Source organism: Haemaphysalis longicornis, unplaced genomic scaffold (assembly GCF_048455015.1).
Source record: "Haemaphysalis longicornis isolate Haplotype H1 unplaced genomic scaffold, Haemaphysalis longicornis Haplotype H1 scaffold_7, whole genome shotgun sequence".
Taxonomy (NCBI): Eukaryota; Metazoa; Arthropoda; class Arachnida; order Ixodida; family Ixodidae; genus Haemaphysalis; species Haemaphysalis longicornis.
Genome location: NW_027526422.1, coordinates 135,616,845 through 135,638,425, shown reverse-complemented (window position 1 = coordinate 135,638,425; position 21,581 = coordinate 135,616,845). Strand labels below are relative to the sequence as shown.

Below are 21,581 nucleotides of genomic sequence, written 5' to 3'. Positions count from 1 at the left end.
CTGTCTAAGAGAATGTTATTTCTACGAGATCAGTTTTCTATGTCTTCATTTTTGGATTCTAGCCTTGCAAAGGACTGCTTCAGTGAAGCTATCTCGGAATTGAATTTTTCTCAAAAAGCGTTGAATTCGTTGGTGATATATGATACGGGCGGTGTTACCCGAGTTTCAAATTGAGGTAAAGGACTACTTTATGTTGGCAATATGACTTTTGATCTGTTTCTAGCCAGCCAAAACCTCTGCAAGCATATGTGCCACCTCCGGAAAGGGCGTAGTATCTGATTTTGAACAGGTAAGGGGGCCGGTTGTTGCAGGTATTTTTACATTATTACCCTGTAAACCGCGTAACTTGAGTAAAAGTAGTAAGAAGTGACACCAAAGAACGTTTTCGTTTCGTAAATGGGCTATTCTATCTCTCTCGTTAACTTTGGTGATTTTCACTTTGGCCTAGCGGAACAAACTCGCCTTAAAGGTCGTATCATTTGGCAGTAACTTCGAGCGGATGACGACAGAATAATTGGTTAATTGATCATAGAGTTTAACGCACCGACGCAACGCAGGTGATGAGGCACGCCACAGTGGAGGTCTCTGGAATAATTTTGAGCACCTGGGGATCTTTAACGTGCGCAGAAATCTCGTACACACGGGGGTTTTTATTTTTCACCTCCATCAGAAAAGCGGCCACCGGCGGCCGGGGATCGAACCCGCGTCCTCGTGCTCAGCAACGACAGAGTGATGTAGAGCAAGAATATTGAAACATACTCGCTCCTAATTGGGCTCCGTACCGGTCGGCGAGAGCGAAATTGTTTTACTCAGGCAGTCGTCTTAAAACTACGACTGAATCAGTGTTCCTTGAAGTTTGTCTAAACTGTCCGTCTCAATAAAACATGAAGCAGATTCAGACGAGGCCCCGAAAAATCCCCTGGTGCTTCTTATAATTATTATTATTAATCTTAAATGTCATCTAAGAAAATATTTGTAAGCTTTGTAATTATTTAACAGCTAAAACGTCGGTATTTGGGCAAGTCGGATTACGTCAAACACATGGGGCACTTGAATTTGTCCCAGCGGGTATTTTTGTTAGGGTGAATGCAAGTTGGCTGTTTTCCAACAGAAGCCAATCCATGCCACTGCAGCGCCCTCATTTCAAATTTTGTTTTTCCAAACTCTTTATTGAAGAAACGGAAGAGGAACAGGCAGTGAGCCGGTGTGAAATGGAGGAAATGTGGGTTGCAGTTCTCCAGTATTGAGCACCCTTGTGCCTTTTGTTGGTACGCCAGCGTCCTTCGTGAGCAATAAACGCGCACCGAAGTGTCGACGTCGGCACCGTGTCAGGTGTATTGAAGACGTGGCCAAATGTATGCCCTTATGACTAAATACAGCGCGCTTTTTAACACCTCCCTAACCCACTCCGCCGACAGCGTATGCTTCTTACGCAGTTTCCCGAATGCAGCTTCTCTTTATATCCCGTCACTCTTCCTCATATCATATTAGAGAGCAAGCCATACACCAACCTTCCTCGTCTTCCCTCTCTATCTCCTGTGCTGTGGGAGAACGTGGTGACCAGCAGCGATCTGGATGTCCAGATACTTTTGGGATCCATAGTGAAAGCTGCCCACTATCACATGTCTTCATGGAATAGGGAACCACACCCGCTTCACCGGCCCATTAAAAAGTGGTTTACGGTATACTCCTACCCCAGTACCCCAGACCTTGCTTTCAAGATGAGCTACGTGCCTCTTCTTTTCTTTCTTTCTGCTTGCACTAGTATGCCACCTGCTCTCAGGAGGACTCAGACGACTATTTGGTAGATTTTTTGCCATAAAACTATAAGCCCACGTGCTTTTACAGAGGATCGGCGAAAACAAACGCAACAGACCCAACCCGGTGATCAAACAAGCACAGCCTAGAACCGCATTTGAAGATACAAGCGTTTCTTAACCTGTCCTCTTCCCCAAACTACTTTTCATAGAATATGGTGGCTTATATCAGCACCTACTGCTTTATTTGTGAAAATCTATCTCTGCTCTCAACAAAAAAAGCTGAATATATCCAGCGCGTGCACTTACTGGGCCACGACAACGAATGCGTACTAGAATACGTTAATTATCTTTCAATCAATCAATCAACCAACCAAATGATCAATAAACAAATCAACCAACCAATCATTCGATTAATCAATCAATCTCAAACCCTATTTTTCCCAGCTGAGCAACTTTTTTTAGAATACACAGTCTGGAAAGACTTTCGCGCTCACATTAAGTGCGGTCATCCAGATATTTTGAATAGAAAACAAAACCTTGATGTAGGCGAGTTAGTACATTATGCTAAAAAATTTACTTTGCGCTAAAACAGGGACGAAGAAGAAACACGTAATACACAACACAATAGAAAAGTTTGCTCAGATCCCGTATGAAAGCTACATCAGGTCTGAACGATATCCATAAAAGTTTTTATATTGTTAAGTTTCTAAGCCTGCTTTCTCGCAATATGAACCTTATTTCCGCGTAGAAAGCGTAGACTTTTGAAGGACCGTTTTCCTGAGTAGCCCAATGACCTCCGCTCCAGGACAAGGATTTCTCTTGAAATTTGAGAAGTGAGCTTGGTACTACACCAGACTGGACATGTTAAACGAAAAACTGGCGTAAAGCAGCTGTGTTAAAGCGTATATTAGTACACAATATTTGAAAGTAATTTAATTCCGTGTGATATAAAGGCTCTTCGAAGGTGTTAAAAGACAGGCTCGTCGGCAACTTGTAATGGACATTACTGACGCTTTCACCATCTTGCCTTCAAAGGGCTCCTGCTTTGACAACGGATCATTCACACAAGAGGAAGATTTGTGTAATATAAATAAAGGTTGGCGACTAATGCCATAAAGTTCGTCGATCAATAAGAATGCCACCATGCGAATCTGGTAGGCAGCTCCAGATTTATTACGTGTGAGGTATATCAATTGGGGAATAAAAATACAAACATTTTTTGGGCGCTGTAAACATTCTTCCGGCAGCTTGTCCACACATAAGAAGTCTCTTTTGAGCTCCCTGAAAACTTTACCAGGAGGTTCTGGAAGCCTTCATTGATTTTATGATCAGTCATTCGTTAAACTAACTTTTAATATCAGGTTGCGATAAAATGCCAAACCATTCTAAGACCTTTTCTGCACTGCGAGTGCCTTGCTGCGAAAATCTCTTTAAAATTAAATGGCTAAAAATTATGCGATAAAGCAACTAGGGTGCACAGTGTTTTATCTATCTCCCTACGTGGTTAAACGTGGTGCTGCCGGTAAAAAAATTGCTGAAGCACGAGAGGTCGCTCATACATTTTGCGGCCAGGACGAAACCAAGTTTCACACGCCTAAGTTAATACAGCCAAATAGAATATTTCGTACAAAAACCAAGCTTGTATTAGTAATGCTTCTGAGGATTCATATTTTAAAAACATTTCTGCTTGTGCAAGTCCCCTATTCTTTTAAAACTGCGGCGTTATCGGAACATTTGTTTAGCACCCGTTTTGCCTCTTCCAACTAACGCGACACGTCTTTGTGAATACAGAGTTATCGGAAAATTCCGTTTCCTTTACGTGTATAAAAAAGGACAGACTTTACCGCCTAATTTATTCTACTATTGGTTTACGAGCCTCCTTGTAGATTTCTACGTGACACCAATTGTGAAATAACAATGGGCCGAGAAAACCACGCATCAAATCTACAGGGGAGAAGATTCCTACGCGTAAAGTTGCGGCCATTTCACTCTCAGTATTTAGGAACAGAGTAAAATGCACACCAAAGCAAATAGTGTTCTGTTTTATTTCCGCATATAAGGGAGCTTTCCCAAATATCTTGATTGCTCTTTTAATGTTTTGAAGATGACTATAAATACTCGTGAGGAAGCGTTTTCTGAAAAAGAGAGAAAAAAGACATTCATGATTAATGACCATCATCAATTGGATTGTGTCACAATACCCCTGCAGCCAAAATATAGGATGCGTTTGGGCCTATGGGTCTGGGCATTTTGTGCTCAGGCAGCCTTGATCGTGTGGTTATCTTCTGCAACATTCCTAAGAGTAGCACACAGCCAAGCGTTCACTAACAAAGGTGTATCGCAATTGAGAAATATTTATAATCAAAAGAATCCCGCAACACATTTGGCCCAAGCCATCGAACAATCACAGTCCCCCGACCTAAGAAACACACGTAAAGAGGAAATACCAAAACATGTCACATTCAGCCGTATTTTCGTTAGAAACAACAGAGAAGTTGGATCTGGATAATACTTACGTGGTGGCTGAAAAAACCGCGATTGTCGTACGCAACGTGTTTAATTCAAGCTAGGGCGTCCCGTGAAGCCCAGATCTTGTTTGAAGTGTGATTGCTGGCAACGTTTAAATGGGGTTTGGGAGGTACTTACACTTCTTCTTGCGGAGAAGGTTGATGTACCAGACGGGAGAGCCAAGCCCGTAACCGTAGTTCAGGCCATAGGAACCCAGACCATGGCCGAAGCCGTAGTGACCAGCACCGTAGCCGAGGGTGCCGACACCGTAGCCATAGACTGGCGCGGCATGGGCGATTCCGTAGGAAGCGATGGCTGGGGCTGCGTGGGCTACGGTGGCCACAGCTGGCGTGGAAGCGAAGGTGGCGACTGGGGCAGCGGCGTAAGTAGTGACAGGAGCAGCGTGGTATGTGGCCACACGGGTCACAGCCGGTGCAGCAGCATAGGTTGTGACCGGGGCAGCGTGGGTGACGGTGGCCACGGCTGGAGCCGCCTGGTAGGTGGACACGGTCTTGGCAACAGCTGGAGCTGCGATGGCGTAGCTGGTGGATGGGGCGTAGCTGTAGCCGAGACCGAGGCCAGAGTAGCCTATACCGTGGGCAAGACCGTAGCTGGAAAGGCCATAGCTGCCATATCCTCCGTAGCGGCCGAGGCCGTATCCGACACCGTAGCCGGTGACTGCGGCCTCCGGTGCGACGGGGGCCACGCTTGCGGCAGAGCGCACAACGCTGACAGCTGGAGCGGCTTGGTATGCGGCGACGCGGGTCACAGCTGGGGTAGTGGCATAGGTGGCCACTGGAGCAGCCTGAGCGACGGTGGTGACGGCAGGGGCATGGTAAGTTGAGACGGTCTTGGAAACAGCTGGAGCAGCAATGCCGTATCCGGCGGATGGGGCGTAGCTGTACCCGAGGCCGAGACCAGAGTAGCCGATACCCTGGGAAAGACCATAGCTGGATAGGCCGTAGCTGCCATAGCCTCCGTAGCGGCCGGGGCCGTAGCGGACACCGTAGCTGGTGGCTGGCGCAGCATGTGCGACGGTAGCAACGGCTGGTGCAGGGCGGATAACGCTGACAGACGGAGCGGCTTGGTAGGTGGCAACACGTGTAACAGCTGGGGCAGCGGCGTAGGTAGCTACGGGAGCAGCAGCGTAGGTGGTGACCGGGGCAGCGTGGGTGACGCTGGGTACGACTGGAGCAGCGTGGTAGGTGGACACGGTCCTAGAAACCGCTGGAGCAGCGGCAGCGTAGCTTGTGGATGGGGCGTAGCTGTAGCCGAGACCGAGACCAGAGTAGCCGATACCGTGGGAAAGACCATAGCTGGATAGGCCGTAGCCGCCATAGCCCCCGTAGCGGCCGAGGCCATAGCCTACACCGTAGCTGGCGACTGGGGCTGCCTGGGAGATGGTGGCCACGGCCGGGGCAGAGCGGACAACACTCACGGATGGAGCGGCTTGGTAGGTGGCAACCCGTGTAACCGCTGGGGCAGCGCCGTATGTAGCCAGTGGAGCAGCAGCGTAGGTGGCGACGGCTGGAGCGGAGCGAACAACGCTCACGGCTGGAGCGGCTTGGTAGGTGGCGACACGGGTCACAGCTGGGGCAGCGGCATAGGTGGCTACTGGAGCAGCGGCGTAAGTGGCAACTGGGGCGTAGCTGTATCCGAGGCCAAGACCAGAGTAGCCGACACCGTGCGAAAGACCGTAGGTGGACAAGCCGTAGCCGCCGTAGCTGCCGAAGCCGTAACCTCCAAAACCGTAGCCGGCAAGGCCGTGGCCACCGTAGCCCGCATATCCTCTGTAACCAGCGAAGGCGCTGGTGGCCAGAGCGAAGAAAACGCAGGCTCGGATCTGTGTAGAAAAGATAAAGTATAGATTGATTGAACTCTTAATGGAACTATAGAATATATTTTTATTGCAAAAACGTTGCTAATTACTGAATTTACACTCATGAAAGGAACCATGATATATTTTTTTAACTTTTCTTGAAATCCTAACTGCTTGCATAACGTGGTCAACGAACACATACTGTACTTATATTAGGCGGTCACAATGTACCTCAGCCAAAAATTACAGCTCTAGGCCCATCAAATACCTTAGAAACTTTTTCAAAAGACTATTTCTGTTTTTTGGTCTTCGCGTTATTCGACCACATGGACTGCGTTATTACAGCAATATAGCGACTATTGGCCGCCTTTATTTAGTAACGACAATGAACGCAATCGATAGCCACTTCAAATTGAAAGCCATAAACGTAAAGCAGAAACGGAAGGCGCATCTGCTGTGACGTGAAAATCACGTAGTGCCGCTCCGTGTTGGCGGTGACATTAATTTAACACTGCCTCCAGACGCGAAGAAAAATTGTAAGCCTTTGTCGGAATTCTTCCATTGTCTCCTTAATACCCTTCAGTGCGTTACAGAATATGGCTGGTGAGCTTTAAATTAAACCGAGGTATCTTCAACTTGGCAGATAAAACAGATATGACAAAATCCTTATGCTTTGTTTATGTGGCATGCTGAAGCTTATAGCAATGAAGTTCTAAGCATTTGCACACCTAATAAAGCAGTATAATTGTCGTATATAAACTGGTTCAAAGAAGCAGTCTTGAGAACCAGCAAAGTGCGCTGGTGAGGCTCTTCAACAAAGGTAAGCGAACGTGCATTGCTTGGAAAGATTGCCAACGAGACAGGCGATGATATGAATCTACACCTAGGAACGATGATTTCAGAACCGGGAACATAAAAATGTTAGGCTAGTTTACTTTGGCTAGTGTACTTAGGCTAGTGTAGTGTACATTGCACTTGTTGGGGTACCCTCTCGTTGTTCGCGTTATTCGGCCTTTTACAAATGGTGCAGGCAATCTAGCTATCTGCATGCAACAATTGAGTTGTATACGTCGTAGAATATGAACAATAGAAGCTGTTCCATCATTTTCAACTCATAAATCCATTTTAATAGGTCCAATAGGAAATTCTCCCTGCTTAGTTTGCAAAGTGTGAGGCGGCAGTATTGTAAGAGTGTGTCGATTTTCTACGTCAAACCCAGCTGCCTACCAAGTATGGAGCACGCCAGTCACAAAGTAAGCGGGGCTATCTGAACCATACTTCCAAAGAACGTTGTACTACAAACGGCTGCAATAATTCTCCCACCTCCTCTGCAATTCCTGGGCCTCGCTCGTCGATCATCGGCTGATAGGCTTGTTACGAGACCTTTTGTGAAATTCAAACAATCACTCATATAAAATGGAATTTTCACCCAGATATATCATGTTGAGTAATGAGATTTGCCGGTCCAAATGCACAACCAATTCCTCCCACATTTTTTTCCTTGCTTAGCGCGAAAACATTGTTTTAACGGCGGTTTTGTCATTCTCCCATATGTTTTCATGACCTGTTCGTTGCTAATAAAGATCACAGCACAGCAAATTGCCCTAAGGACGTCCAGAAGTTTAAGTTTTTTTCCTTCTGAAATGAAAAATGATACACTGCCTCTTGGATTCCTGCAAGGATCAGCATAGTGCGGAAACAGATTTTCTGGTATCTGTAAAGGGAGCTCGGTTATGCCCAAACAAGCTTTTGTTGCCGCTTCAAAAAGAAAGCTTTCCAGCTTCAATTATTTGTCGAGTTTACCTCGGGTTCCCGTGCTAACATTATAAAGGTAAAGTGAAAACGTACGTTTCTGTCAAGATCACCGGCACAACCAATGTTAAGTAAATGTAACTTTCACAAGCATTCCCTTGCAGAGAAGCGGTACAATGCTTACCATGGTCACTTTCAGGTGCGTATGGTCCACCTGCTGATAACTGCAGAGTCCGAGCCGCCTTTTATATTTTACCGCTTGTCGGCGTGGCCAGCAAGGTCTGATCTAATCTATAGAGGAAGGAAGAAGAGAATTCAGGAAAAAGGATATGCAAATTCAAACAACGCAAAGAACTTGCTGAAAAGTTACGGCAGCTGTCTGCGCATGATCTGCATTAAATGAGGCGGATGGGGCCTGAGCATGCAGTGGGGAACTCGTTCGAATGCGGAATCAAGGTGCACCGCAACATCTTTATCGCCATACGTTCGTCCAGGGATTTCATCATTCCTATTAGCCCGTGTGCTCGTGTGATTTGGATTTATTTTGTCCCGGAAGCCGCTGGAATAATTAAAGGGGTTAATACGGAAGCCGGGACGCTGCGTTAGAAAGAGCTTTTCCGTGTTCTTGCTAGTCCCCGATGTATTTCAAGGTGCCTTTACTGATAAAGAATCAGAAGTTTTCTTGGTATGTTTTTTCATTGTCTGGCCGTATATTAAGCTCTTAAGACTTGGGAGAAGAAAAACTTGTAGAAAAAAAATGAGTATTATCCGCTCACCACTGGCTCGCTGGGTTTGACTGTTTCGAACCATCACGTCAGAAGTTGCGGAACGTAAATAGACTTATCCCGCTGAGGCCCGGTCTTACGAAAGAGCTGAATTAGTGCTTGCTCGTACACGCTGTACCACCGGTGAAACGATCGGTGGAATACAGGTTCCCTCAACAGTGTTGGTACCCGATCAGTTCTCCTCTTGCGCTGGGTGCAATTGCGCGGTTGCGATGTAGCACAGGTCTGTAGTTTTGTTTGCCTCCTATTAGTGGTGTTGGCAGTAAAGGGGAGCGTTTTTATGTAAGAACATCCTATAAAAATTTCTGAGTGATCAATAACGTTCTTTTTTATTTCAGCCTTGTTTCTGCCCACGCTGTTTACACACCGATATATCGAAACGTAAACCCATTCAAACAAAAGTGTTAGCTGATTCATGAGAAGGATTCCTGTTCTTAACATTACATAGACCCACTAAAGTGGAGTTGTTGTTGCCTCTCCAGAGTCTATGCCTGGTAAGCCAGAGAACAGCGCGGACAAGCTAATTGAAAACCTAGCAACAGTAATCATAGAGTCAGCAGCAGCGGTACGAGAAGCAGCATGCAGAAAAGAAATTGAAACTAATTCAGCGAGCAAAGGAACGTATTGCGAAACGTAACGACACGAAACTGTCGAGCTCGGTGGACCATATTGAATTGGCGAAGCAGTCGGAATCGATTAACAGAAGCAACACAGACGACCTTCGTGTGTACAAAACGGAATTGATCAAGGAAACGCTGAAGGGTGGAGGAAGCTCAAAAGCAACTAAGAAGATGCTGGCTACCGGCACAGTCAGTATGTAGAGTCATTGACCAATGAAACGCTATCACGAAAGCATAAACGAGAACACACAAATAGAACGATTTTTTTCAATGCAAGTCACGATGACCCGTGGCCTAATTACGGTAACAAAGTTGCTAAGTACGGCTTTCCGAATATACGAATAGCCCGCCATAATAAACTTCCTGGAACAGTATTCTTCGACTTTGCGTGGTCTAGTTCATATTTTCGTTTTCGCATTTCGTTTGTCTCTGACTCTTGTACTCACAAATGAACAAGGTAGCATCACACAAAATATGAACCTGATAATGAAAGTCGCGGAACAATTCCACCTCAGGCTTTACTCCGGCGACGGTAGCCCAGCGAAAACTTCGGAGCCTGCAAGCTTATCTTGCGATGTCCCACTAGCAACTGAAGACTGAATATAAAAGGCACTCCATGGCACTAAAAGAGGAAACGCTGCTCGTGTCGACGGCATAACTGCGGACCTTTTAAAAGAGCGAGGAGAAATTATATTATAAAAGCGTGCTAACCGATTCTAGAAATAAATAAGGACGTTCAAATTGTGAATAGCCTGGAAAACAGCGACGTAGAACTCTGATTCGCAAGAAAGGATATACCAAAGACTTTAAGAACTACAGACCTATCAACCTACTCTCAGTTTGCCTACATGTGACCTAGATGTGACCTCTTCCCAATGAGTCCTTGTGCAACATTGTCACCTGTGCACTTACTACAGAAACCATGTATCTATAATTTATATCTAAACGAAAGGGACTGGTGTAGCATGTCTAGGAGAGTGTACGGAATAGTCTGAGTTTCTTTTTTTTACATGTCTGCAATTTCAACGTTAGGAAAGAAGCTGAAGAAAATCTACCTCAGCAGAGATTAAGCCCCCTTTCTCAGACGACGTGTCCACTGCCCTAAAGCAATGCTGGTGACGGGGTTGTTCGGTGCTTTCTGAGGGGTGTAATGCAATATAACTGTCTCCTATTCATCAAAGCGGTAGCTAGTGACCCTCAAACAATTCGATGTGAAGGGGACCTTCTTCTTAACCCCGAGGCTGTGCATCGTGTATCTGCAGCGTGGGAAGAGCATCCGGCTGACGAGAGGACCCCGCAGGCAACCTTTCCCATCAAGAGTGCCAGGACAAAAGCCCTCACTATGTATGTAACTAAACGCTATTTGGAATGAGGGACGACTTGAATGCATGCGGAAAAAAAACTCCAGCCATATTTAGCACAATGGGGAGGATAGTGGAGTAGTTTAACTGGTTGTCCTCAATAACGGTTACCGCTGTTACAGTTTAAAAAGAACGCTGATCAAGAAACGCGCCCAGACTGGGGACCCATTGCTCTTAAGAAGCTGTGGACCAGCGGTCCTGTATTGGGGTCGGCAGAACACAGGGGGTTTGTCTGGGCCTTTCAGGGGTCTGCGAAGCGCTCCTCAAAATTCCTCTTTCACCCTCCGATGCCTCCCCCTCCTTTTCTCCCTTTTTCCCAGTTGCAAAATCTCTCTGGGAATGCAAATGAGTGGCTTCCTTGCATGACATTTACTAATTTCCTCAATTTCTCGGCCTAACACCTGTGTTAAAATTGGCTTTTTGCACAGCACGCTAGCCAGTCGGGAAAGCCAGTGTAGGCTGCAGGAGCAAACTGTGTGATATTGTGACGCGCATTATCGTAAACCTCAGCCACAAACGCAAGCATTGAATACGAATGAAGGGCAGTTTAGCTGCACCTGGAAAGTGTTTCACGTTATGACACAGATCAACATAGCTATCATGGCCCTGTTGCTTTTTTATGGGCAAAGGCTCTTAAGGGATGGGGCTAGTGGCGTCTCCTGTCTTGTAGTCACGGTACTAGTAGTCACGGTTGTAGTCTTGTAGTCACGGTCTCTTGTAGTCACGGTACTAACACACCGGAGAGCTCGTTTACGCTTCGCGGTCCAACGTAACATAACCCTGGAATTAATCAATCGTACCGCAAACTAAAAAAAAAACACAGGGACACTCGTTTCCGCCTCGCGCAAGAGCGCTTCGTAACGCGTACTGAAAAACCCCGGGACACTCGTTTACGCCTCGCGCAAGAAAGCTTTGTGCTTTAAAGAAAAGATACTTTTACAACAACGCTTTATACCTGTACTCCCCAACGGTTTCATCTCTGTTGGCAACAAAAATGCCAAGGCGCCAGAAATACTCTTCTACACTGCATGTGTCTCCCCTTATCAGGTTACACGTTAGTGGAGACGGCCCAGAATTTTTTTTTTTGCGAGCCGGAAGAGGGGTCACCGGCACATTCGTGATTGAGAACAATTGCTTTATAACATCGAGCCACGGGAAACGATTTTACCAAACAAAAAAAATCCTCTTCACGCCAGGTTGTGGAAAGCGGCACTGGCCCCCACCGTTAAGCGCAAAATAAATTTATATAAATACTGTAGCGAAGAACCTGAACATTAGCAGATGGACACTTTGGAAGTGTCCCAGGAAACACTGGAAGAGTTGCCCAGGGAACACTGTGGCCCAGTGTAATCTATAGGGCCTCGGATGAGTAACGTAAAGGCCTAGGTTGCTTTTCTTTCATTCCTACCAATAACAAAGGGTAAAGTTCATTTACTAAAATGAAAGCACTCTTCTAGGCTTTCTTGGGTGTTTTGCGCTGCTGTCTTTCCTTTCTCTATTTATCCAACAAACCGCTCATTTGAAATGATATCAAGTTAGAAGTTACCCAAGTATAAGTGTACTAGGTGAGTGAGCGTGCCACTGGCTTTTGTATCGCAGTACTTGCTAGCGCAGGCGTTTTTTATTGCGTTTTGCAGCTATTTTCTTCAACCACCTCATTGCACGAGTGTATACTGCTGGTCTGTTTCTTTAATTATAAGCTTTTTCATGCCGCAAAGAGATGAAACGGAACTGCAAGAATTAAATGTTGGTGTTGACTAGTAACTTTTAACAAATCAAGAGTCCATTGTTCTGTAAAAAATCCAGAAAAGGCGCAAACTACTTTCCAGTTAAAACACGGCCTTTACGCATGGTATGATGGTTTTTTGGTGGTGCATGCAGTAGATACAGCTAAATATTCCTTCAAATTTGGGAAGCATGATTGGAGCTTTTGGTTATGCTCAGAGTAGAGCTCTCAAAAAGATGTCAAGCAGCAACTTAAGTTTTTCGTATTAAATGCTTCACAACTATATGCAGGTTACGGTGCGTGGCTCAGCCAGAAGGCCTTGGATACCAATTGTTGTGGACCTAGCGGATCATCTTCCCAGTTTCAACACACTGCGTCCTCGGAGCCTGACTAGAACGGCCTGAAGGCCCTTAGAAACCATCTTGCTCAAAACCTTGGCGCCATGGGGTTAAAATAAAGAGAGAGCGACATAAAAAAGCCTTTGATATTTTAGTTTGCCTGGTTTTAGTCAGAAACGCCCACGTCTTTGCTGCCTATACGCCAGTTACAAGTTTCAAAGCATGTAGTCTGCCACGCACCATACCGACAACGAGCGACTGAACAACACCAGACCAACAACAGGAGCGCTATTCCAGAAGGCCCGAGATAGCTCGGTCCCGAGTTTCTAGGTGCTCCAGTTAACAAAATAGTGATAGTGAAGCATCCGGTAAACCCCAAGTGATACCGGCGTTATCGCACGGAGCACCCTTAGCATTATGAGTGTGCCCAGTTGAGGCCGCTCACGTTGAAAAAGCACAGCTTGCACGAACATCCGCGTGCAGCGTCGTCTAGAATCGAGTTGCAAAGTATTGTTATGCAAAGTAGATAACCCAGCTATTCCTTTTAACACTCCGGCCTGCCCCCAGACTTCTTTTAAAGCTCCGCCCTATAAAGCGGCGCGGGGCGGCTCTGATTTTCTCGGTGTTTTGTTCTTCCACTCAAATCTGTTTGCTACGAGGTTGGAAGGTGGCTCCAGTGCAGCTCAGCGCAAGCCCAAAACAAGAAAGCGAGGAAGTTCACTGTAGCGAAAGGAACGCACCTTTCTCCCTACTGCCAGACTGACCGGCTTTGTTTACGTGCGGACGGCGGGCGTAGTATCAGACATCGCCCCTATTTAGCGTGTCATGATCGTGTTTCACCATTTTACGAGTGCGTTTTAGACGTTGAAGGTGTGTCATCTGTCGTCGATTGTGTTGTTGCTTTGGATGAATACGGCTGCCGTGGGAAAATCTTGTCGTCTTGGCACTCCTATCGTCCGGACTAAAGTGAGCACTTCGTTCGGACCAAACCCTCCCTCTTCTGCCCCCCCCCCCCCCCCTGTGCCTGTGGCAGCGTTTGACTGACGGTGGCCTGGAGACGTCATTCGTTCATTTTTTTCTGCTAAGCTTTGCTACCGGAGCATCTAATTCAAGTGACTTCGTGGCTGCGACGCTACCCCATCGGCGATCTGGACGCCATGGCACCCATAGTTGGGTGGGGCTTCGGTCGCTACGCCGCGCCCACGAATTGACTGGGTGTGTCTAATTGACACGAGAACTCGGAAGAAACTCGGGAGAGAAATTGCGCGGCCGAGGTGAACTCGTGACGCTTGTTTTGGCGGCTGCTGCGGCGTGGAACATGGTTCACGGTCGCCGTAGCAGGCATATATGTATACCAACAGAGTTTTTACTTTAGCGGAGGAGGAATTTCAAGCCCTTTTTCGTCTCTCGAAAGTACTCTGCATTGGCTGTGCCACCATCTGACACCCGACCGCCTTTGCGACGACTTTGAGGCGGCTTTCGCTTCATAACTGCCGAGGAGCAAGTGTTGCATGCGCTGCGGTTTTACGCGACGGACACCTTCCGCGGAAGCGTTGGTAGCGACCGGACCAGCGACCGCCCTCAGTCGACAGTCAGCCGGTGTGTCCGCTATAGGATTACTGCAAAAAAGTTTTTTGCCTTTTTGAGGTGGTTAGCTGGACATGGTTTCCGCAGGTTCTACCATGCGTTTATCCGTCTGCAGCCAGAGCGTACGCTTCAGTCGTGACCACGGTCGTGACCACGGTCGCGGCCACTCGATAGAGAGAAGGTTTCCATTGAGTGGCTGTACGTACTTCCGTTATCGTCTGCTAGCAAATCTTCCCGATGTGGCGTTGCATGACCGTGCGCTTCATTTATCGTCGGCGCGGCAGACGCTTTCTTGAGGCGTTTCGTGTCACACCATTCTTACGAAAACTTTACTCGCTGGATAGTATATTCAATGGCGTGTGTCTATTATCGTAGGCGATCTTTACGCGTTTCAACGAGTTTTGCCCAGCGTCTTTGTCGTCTGGCAGGAAGCGGACCATGAAAAGCTTGTGAAGGGAAGATTGAGACCGAAAGAAACAGCGTGACGCCAGAAGAAAAGTGAAGGTATAGAGTCCATCGACAAGATTTAGGGGAAATCCCCAAGGTGGAGTAGGTTTCTGTGAAGAAACGTTTGGCATCCACCTAACTGCAGCCAATAGAGTCCATAAAAAAACAATGACTGTGGAAAGTTTCGTCGAACAAGAGCTGTGAAGAGCAAAGGGAAATAAATGAAATAAATTTGAAAAGCTATGGGTGTTGCTATGGTTGTTGTTATGCTATGGTTGTCGCTGCATGTGTAGCACATGCCAAATAAGTGACTTACCAACAATTGAGACGTTTCTGGAGTGAATGGGCTCCGTTCACAAAACTGTGAATTGGAAAATAAAAGTTGTAGAATAATGCGAGACACGTGAACGTGATGGCACCTGAGAATGACAGGTGCACACAAGCTGCGCAGAACCACGATTATAGGGAGGCTGTGCTGTGTGCCAGTCTTCTTGCTGGCGAATTCACTACGAAATGGAAAAGAAGAATCTGACGCAAATGCGGTATAGCAGAAAAGAAGCCCGTCGAATCCCACAATTCATGTCGGAAGACAAAGAAATAAAAGCGAGGTAAAATACTCAAGTGCAATATATCAATTAATAATTACCGCAAGTACAATTATGAGTTGCTAATAAGAATCGTAAGTATACTGTATCAGCTGTTATTAAAAATCGCCAAGCTTTCGCCTTCAAATCACGTAAGCAGGCTGAAGTGGTTCTAGAAATTTTCGTATCTGAATGCGGACGGAGGGTTTTCATAGCACCGAGCAGCAAGTACTTTGAATGTCTCGCGTTTCCATCACGCGCTTTCTTTTTTTGCCAGTCAGCCTTAGTCACGTGATTGCATTGTCTGCCACCGACGGAAAAAATGAGCAGAATCTGCTGCTTAGGACGGCAAATTTCAAACAAGAAGCTTATAAGAACGCCTAAAATAAAAGAATAAACCAACTTTGTAGTGAAATGAAGATTATTAAAATAAAAGTGCGATAAACTAAAGTGGTTGGATTTGCTTGCCCCCAGTAGCCACCGGTGTAACAGTGGAACGAGAGACCGCAATGAAAAACGCGCCACGCCCTAGTCGCGCCTCCTTGGAACACACTGCTCTGGACCGATTACGTCACCCCAATATTCAGCAAATAGCATGAATTGCATTTTTCAAGCGCTTCAACTCCGCCTCGAAGTATTATCATTGCGTAGTGTGGAATTCGTTAGAGCTCGTTGTTTTCCGAGTTTCGCTCAATCTCTGGCCTTCTGGAATAGCACCCCAGATCACGAAACCAATATATCCAACAACATACCAATAAAGCGACAGCCCTTCCAAGGGACCCGCACACTTACAGCCCCACAGGTCGATAGGTCAACAAACCGACATGTGCAATTTCCAGACTGGTTGTTTATCCAATAATCTGATGTCTGATGGAATTTCACTTGGGAACCAATATTTTAAGAAATTTACGCATTTTACCAATTTCTTATTGGTTATTCAACGTCTTTCTTGGTTCATGGTGGCATTCATGTTTTTAGGCTGATTAACGCTGTTTGGAGTCGCAATTAGCAATAGGAGCGCTTGGCAGAGGCGCATGTGTTCGAACGGTCCCGTTTTGATACTAGTACGACCTCCCGGATTTCCGCAAACGTATTTTGCAGCCCAAGTTTAAGAGTGTTCCATCAGAACATGTGATAAGGAAGCATATCACCCCATAAAGTGGCACTTACGTGCACTTTGAAGTCCGCCATTTCATGCAATAAATATTTCGGTATAGTAAACCAAGTATTCACATTGTAACTTTACCATTGAACTCCACGGTTTTTTTTAATCCTAATGTTTATTTCACGTGTTCCTCTCAGCCAACTGCTCTTCGCAGTCATTTTTGAACACCTACTGTATTTGTTTGCTCAATGTACAATAAGTATAGTGGCCTCGTATTTCTCACAACCCGCCATAAGAAATTTCCACATACACGCCGAAAATACAGACGTGTCTGCGTTACAGTTTGGGAAGCTGTTTTCACAATAAAAGTCCGCAGAAATTTTGAGAATTGTCAAGTAATGCGTAGACATTTCTATGCTGTTCCTCTTTATTTCCAAATTTTTTCTTCGACAAATATGCTCTAAGTGCACTACTATAACGATATAATGAGGTGAGTTTCCCCAGGTGTGCATTTTTGCAGTGACTTTCCGAATTGAATTCACGCCCACATAATTTTTATCAAGTTACCAGACGACTTCGATTGCCTTACCGCGCAATGTTACCATGCTTTCTGAGAGCACTGATGAACACATTCGCTTGTCCATCCCCGGTGCAGCTAGTTGATACCGAATACTAGCTGCTTCCCGCTATCCAATTCTTTGCCGAAGTTTCGTCCTTCCAGTAACTTCCTTTATTTACTTGTGCGATCATCTTTTCTGAAGCGTAATCAGTTTCCCAGTAGCTTCTGCAGCGAACGTGTCGCTCAGTGGGTGTGCAAACATTTTCGGTTCTTTCGAAGGACAGTGTACACAGGAGGTGTATATAGGCCATCAGCGATATATGTGGGGACGTAACTGAGAGGTCCCAAGAGGCACATTTCGAATCCTGCCGCTGGTCGCTCCAGAACCAACCTACAACTTATGCTGCTGCTACGGCGATTTCCAGTTTGTACGTGTTAGATATTACGGCTACTTAGCCCAAAAACCTAAAACAGACAAAGAAAAGTGCCGCACACATGCGTCGACTTCCTTTCCTTCATTTCTTTTGCTGTGAATGCATATTTAATTACATGTCGTTTTCGTTAGAGTTACTTGCAAGTTAGCGCTTGTGTGTCTCGTTTCTTTGTCTGTTGGCGGCACTTGCGGGGTGTAACGGTATGGATTACCAACTAGACGGAACCCTAACTCTTTTATATATAGCACTTCTATAGTAGTACTTAGGTATAGCCTATATATTTGTCATTATCCATCCATCCATCCATCCATCCATCCATCCATCCATCCATCCATCCATCCATCCATCCATCCATCCATCCCTCCATCTATCCATCCATCCATCCATCCATCCATCCATCCATCCATCCATCCATCCATCCATCAATCAATCAATCAATCAATCAATCAATCAATCAATCAATCAATCAATCAATCAATCAATCAATCAATCAATCAATCAATCAATCAATCAGTCAATCAATCAATCAATCAATCAATCAATCAATCAATCAATCAATCATTCAATCAATCAATCAATCTATCTATCTATCTATCTATCTATCTATCTATCTATCTATCTATCTATCTATCTATCTATCTATCTATCTATCTATCTATCTATCTATCTATCTATCTATCTATATATCCATCCATCCATCCATCCATCCATCCATCCATCCATCCATCCATCCATCCATCCATCCATCCATCTATCTATCTATCTATCTATCTATCTATCTATCTATCTATCTATCTATCTATCTATCTATCTATCTATCTATCTATCTATCTGTCCGTCCGTCTGTCTGTCTGTCTGTCTGTCTGTCTATCTATCTATCTATCTATCTATCTATCTATCTATCTATCTATCTATCTATCTATCTATCGGTTTGTCTGTCTGTCTGTCTGCCTGTCTGTCCTCTGTCCGTCCATCCGACCGACTGGCCGTCCGTCCGTCTATCCACCCATCCACCCATCCATCCATCTATTCGACCATCCAACGACACACCCACCCACCCACCCACCAATCCATCCACCCACTAACTTATCCGCCAAGCCACCGAACCCGTACGTCCATTAGCTCGTCCGTCCATGTATCAATCTATCCGTCAATCCATCTTACTATGACAGTGCGCGCAAAGGAGGTGCGAATTACGCGATAAAACAACATTCCTAATGCAAGTGCTGAGTTGAACTATCGTTCTGCGTGATTTCTTCTTGTGCGTCGTACATGAAGCCGGCGTGGAACGTTAAATGTGCCCTGAAAACCCACAACTGAGCCTTAGGTAAGTATTGGTGAGATCGTAACATCTCGGCAATTCTCGGTGATGTAAGAAATGTTTCTTAATTCAAACAGAAGGCTGTAAAACTCAGCTGCACGACTCAATATGAAAGTTACCGAAAGGTACAAATGGACCAAAGAAATGATAATAGTAATGTGACAGCTGAGGGACTTATATCTTCAATTTGGAGCCATCGATTGCTGGGTCCCGTCGCAATGAATTGAGAGTAGAGAAGTTTGGAAATTCATACAGTTTATTTTTGGTTCTCTCTCAAGCGCAGATGAGTGCACAGGCAATAGAGGCGTATCAAATAAATTGATTAAATTTCTCGCGTTTCGAAGATGAATATAAATACTCCTGAGAAAGTTGTTTCTGAAAAAGAAAAAAAAACAATGATTAGCAATCACCGTTGTTGGCACCCCACCCTAAATACATCCTCCCAAATTTTATTTTCTTACGAAGCACACATCGCTACGAATTTATTATATAAACACATTTTCGTGCACCCCTGATCTGCCCGATTTTTGCTTATTGGCGCAAATTCTACTTCTAAAGTACCTTATGACCCCGCTAGAAAGATTTATCAACTAAATTGCATGTACCCTAAAAAATGCTTGACCATCGAACGAGCACTATCTCTAGAACTGGATGGATGCGTGAACCACACCATTCCAATCTTCCACATTCGTTATACTTACATTAGGAATATGAGACAACTGGGACCTGACCACAAGTCATGTTACGCACTAAAATACAATATCTTTACTGATAGAAAATTCGTATTGAAGTATTATCCGGCAATCGCGTACAGCTTTCTTGTTGTAGCATTCTAGTGCAATTTATACTCTCAGCCTGAACGATGTTTCTCAAGTACTTACACTTCTTTTTGCGGAGAAGGTTGGTGTACTCGAAGGGAGAGCCAAGGCCGTAGCCGTAGTTCAGGCCATAGGAGGCGAGACCTTGGCCATAAGCATAGTGGCCAGCACCGTGTCCCAGTCCACCGACACCGTAGCCATAGACTGGGGCAGCGTGGGCAACTCCGTACGAGGCGACGACTGGGGCAGCGTGGGCAACACTGTATGAACCAACGCCTGGCGCGGCGTGGGAGAAACTGGCCACACCTGGGGCAGCGGCGTAGGTGGCGATTGGGGCAGGGCGAGCAACGGCGGCCACAGCTGGAGCGCGGTACGCGGATACCGTCCTGGACACAGCTGGAGCAGCGACTGTATATCTGGCAGCTGGGGCGTAGCTGTAGCCGAGGCCGAGACCAGAATAACCGACACCGTGGGAAAGACCATAACGGGACAGGCCATAGCTTCCGTAGCCTCCGTAGCTGCCGAGGCCGTAGCCGACACCGTAGTTGGCGACTGGGGTAGCGTGACCAACGGTGGCCAAGGCTGGAGTGCGGTAACTGGACACGGTCCTGGAGACAGCTGGAGCAGCGACTGTGTATCTGGTGGCTGGAGCATAGCTATATCCAAGGCCGAGACCCGAATACCCGACACCATTAGAAAGACCGTAGCGGGACAGGCCGTAGCTTCCGTAGCCTCCGTAGCCTCCATAACTGCCGAGACCGGAGCCGACACTGTAGCTGGTGGCTGGGGCAGAACGGACGACGCTCACGGCCGGAGCGGCTTGGTAGGTGGAGAAACGGTTCACAGCTGGTGCAGCAGCGTAACTGGTGATTGGGGCAGCGTGCGCGACGGTGGCCACAGCTGGGGCATGGTAAGCAGACACGGTCTTGGCAACAGCTGGAGCAGCGACAGAGTAGCCAAGGCCGAGACCAGAGTAGCCGATGCCGTGGGAAAGACCATAGTTGGACAGGCCGTAGCCACCGTAGCTTCCGAGACCATAGCCACCGAAGTTGTAGCTAGCAAGGCCGTGGCCACCGTAGCCACCGAAGCCCGTGTAACCAGCGAAGGCGCTGGTGGCCAAAGCGAGGACAACGCAGGCGTGGATCTGTAAAGCAAAGGTGGGCGCGGAATCACTTGATCTTTCAATCGAGACATACAGTTGACTTTTTTCCGCATGACCTTTCTGCATTGGCAAAATTTTGACATTTACACTACATATGACGCTTATTATGACTACTAAAAACACCAAAATCATGTGTTGACCCTCAGTCAAATCCTAGTTGTTCTACACTGAAATTTGATACAAAACAGAATATTGTCTGTGAATGTATACGAAACTTGCTAATGCATCCGTGCTCCAGGAGAAACCTAGTAAGCAGGACTAGTATACCTCAATCTATCCTGTTCGGACGGAAGATCGGGAATAATATCAAGTACAAACTGACGCTGCACGGGCATGAGAGAATCGTAATCAGCTCAGACGTATACTCTGAGCCTGGAGAATTCAATGATTTTTGTTTTCTATATTGTAGTTTAAAGAAAGGTGTCGGGAAGTTCTTTTAAGAAGTGTGTAAATAGCCTTACCAACTTCTGCCTTACCACCAACTCAAACCATCAATCAACCTTACGTCAACCTTATTCACATTGCGGAGTTCCGGACTCTGTCGCCAACCTAACGCCAGAATATATTAGGCACCTCAATCCTTACTTTAACTTTAACTCAACTTTAACTTTCACCCGGCCCTGCCTTATTACCAATGACGTCACTGATTTATGCAGCAGCTGCCTAAATTGCAGGGGTCTTCAAGCCTAAGCGTATGTATGCAAGATACATTTACATACACCCGCATCGAAAAAATGTTTCTTTAGAGCACGGAAACGATGGTAAAGACTTACAGTAAAGCTCTAAAAATATCGGCAGTATATATTCGCGTGATACATTTACACTAAACAAGGTAAAATATAATGAAATAAATAATTGCCTTCACTAAGAATTTTTAGTTTTCTCCGGAGACTGT

At 46.0% G+C, this 21,581-nt stretch overlaps 1 pseudogene across 1 annotated transcript; it reads right to left on the bottom strand.

Moving 5' to 3' along the window:
- Nucleotides 1–3,792: 3,792 nt before the first annotated feature.
- Nucleotides 3,793–20,523, bottom strand: LOC144146552 (uncharacterized; annotated as a pseudogene). The gene is made up of 5 exons (XR_013317684.1): nt 19,588–20,523; nt 8,210–8,229; nt 8,024–8,125; nt 4,407–6,111; nt 3,793–3,895 (listed from the first exon to the last, which is right to left on the bottom strand). The product of XR_013317684.1 is annotated as an uncharacterized LOC144146552 (transcript).
- Nucleotides 20,524–21,581: the final 1,058 nt, after the last annotated feature.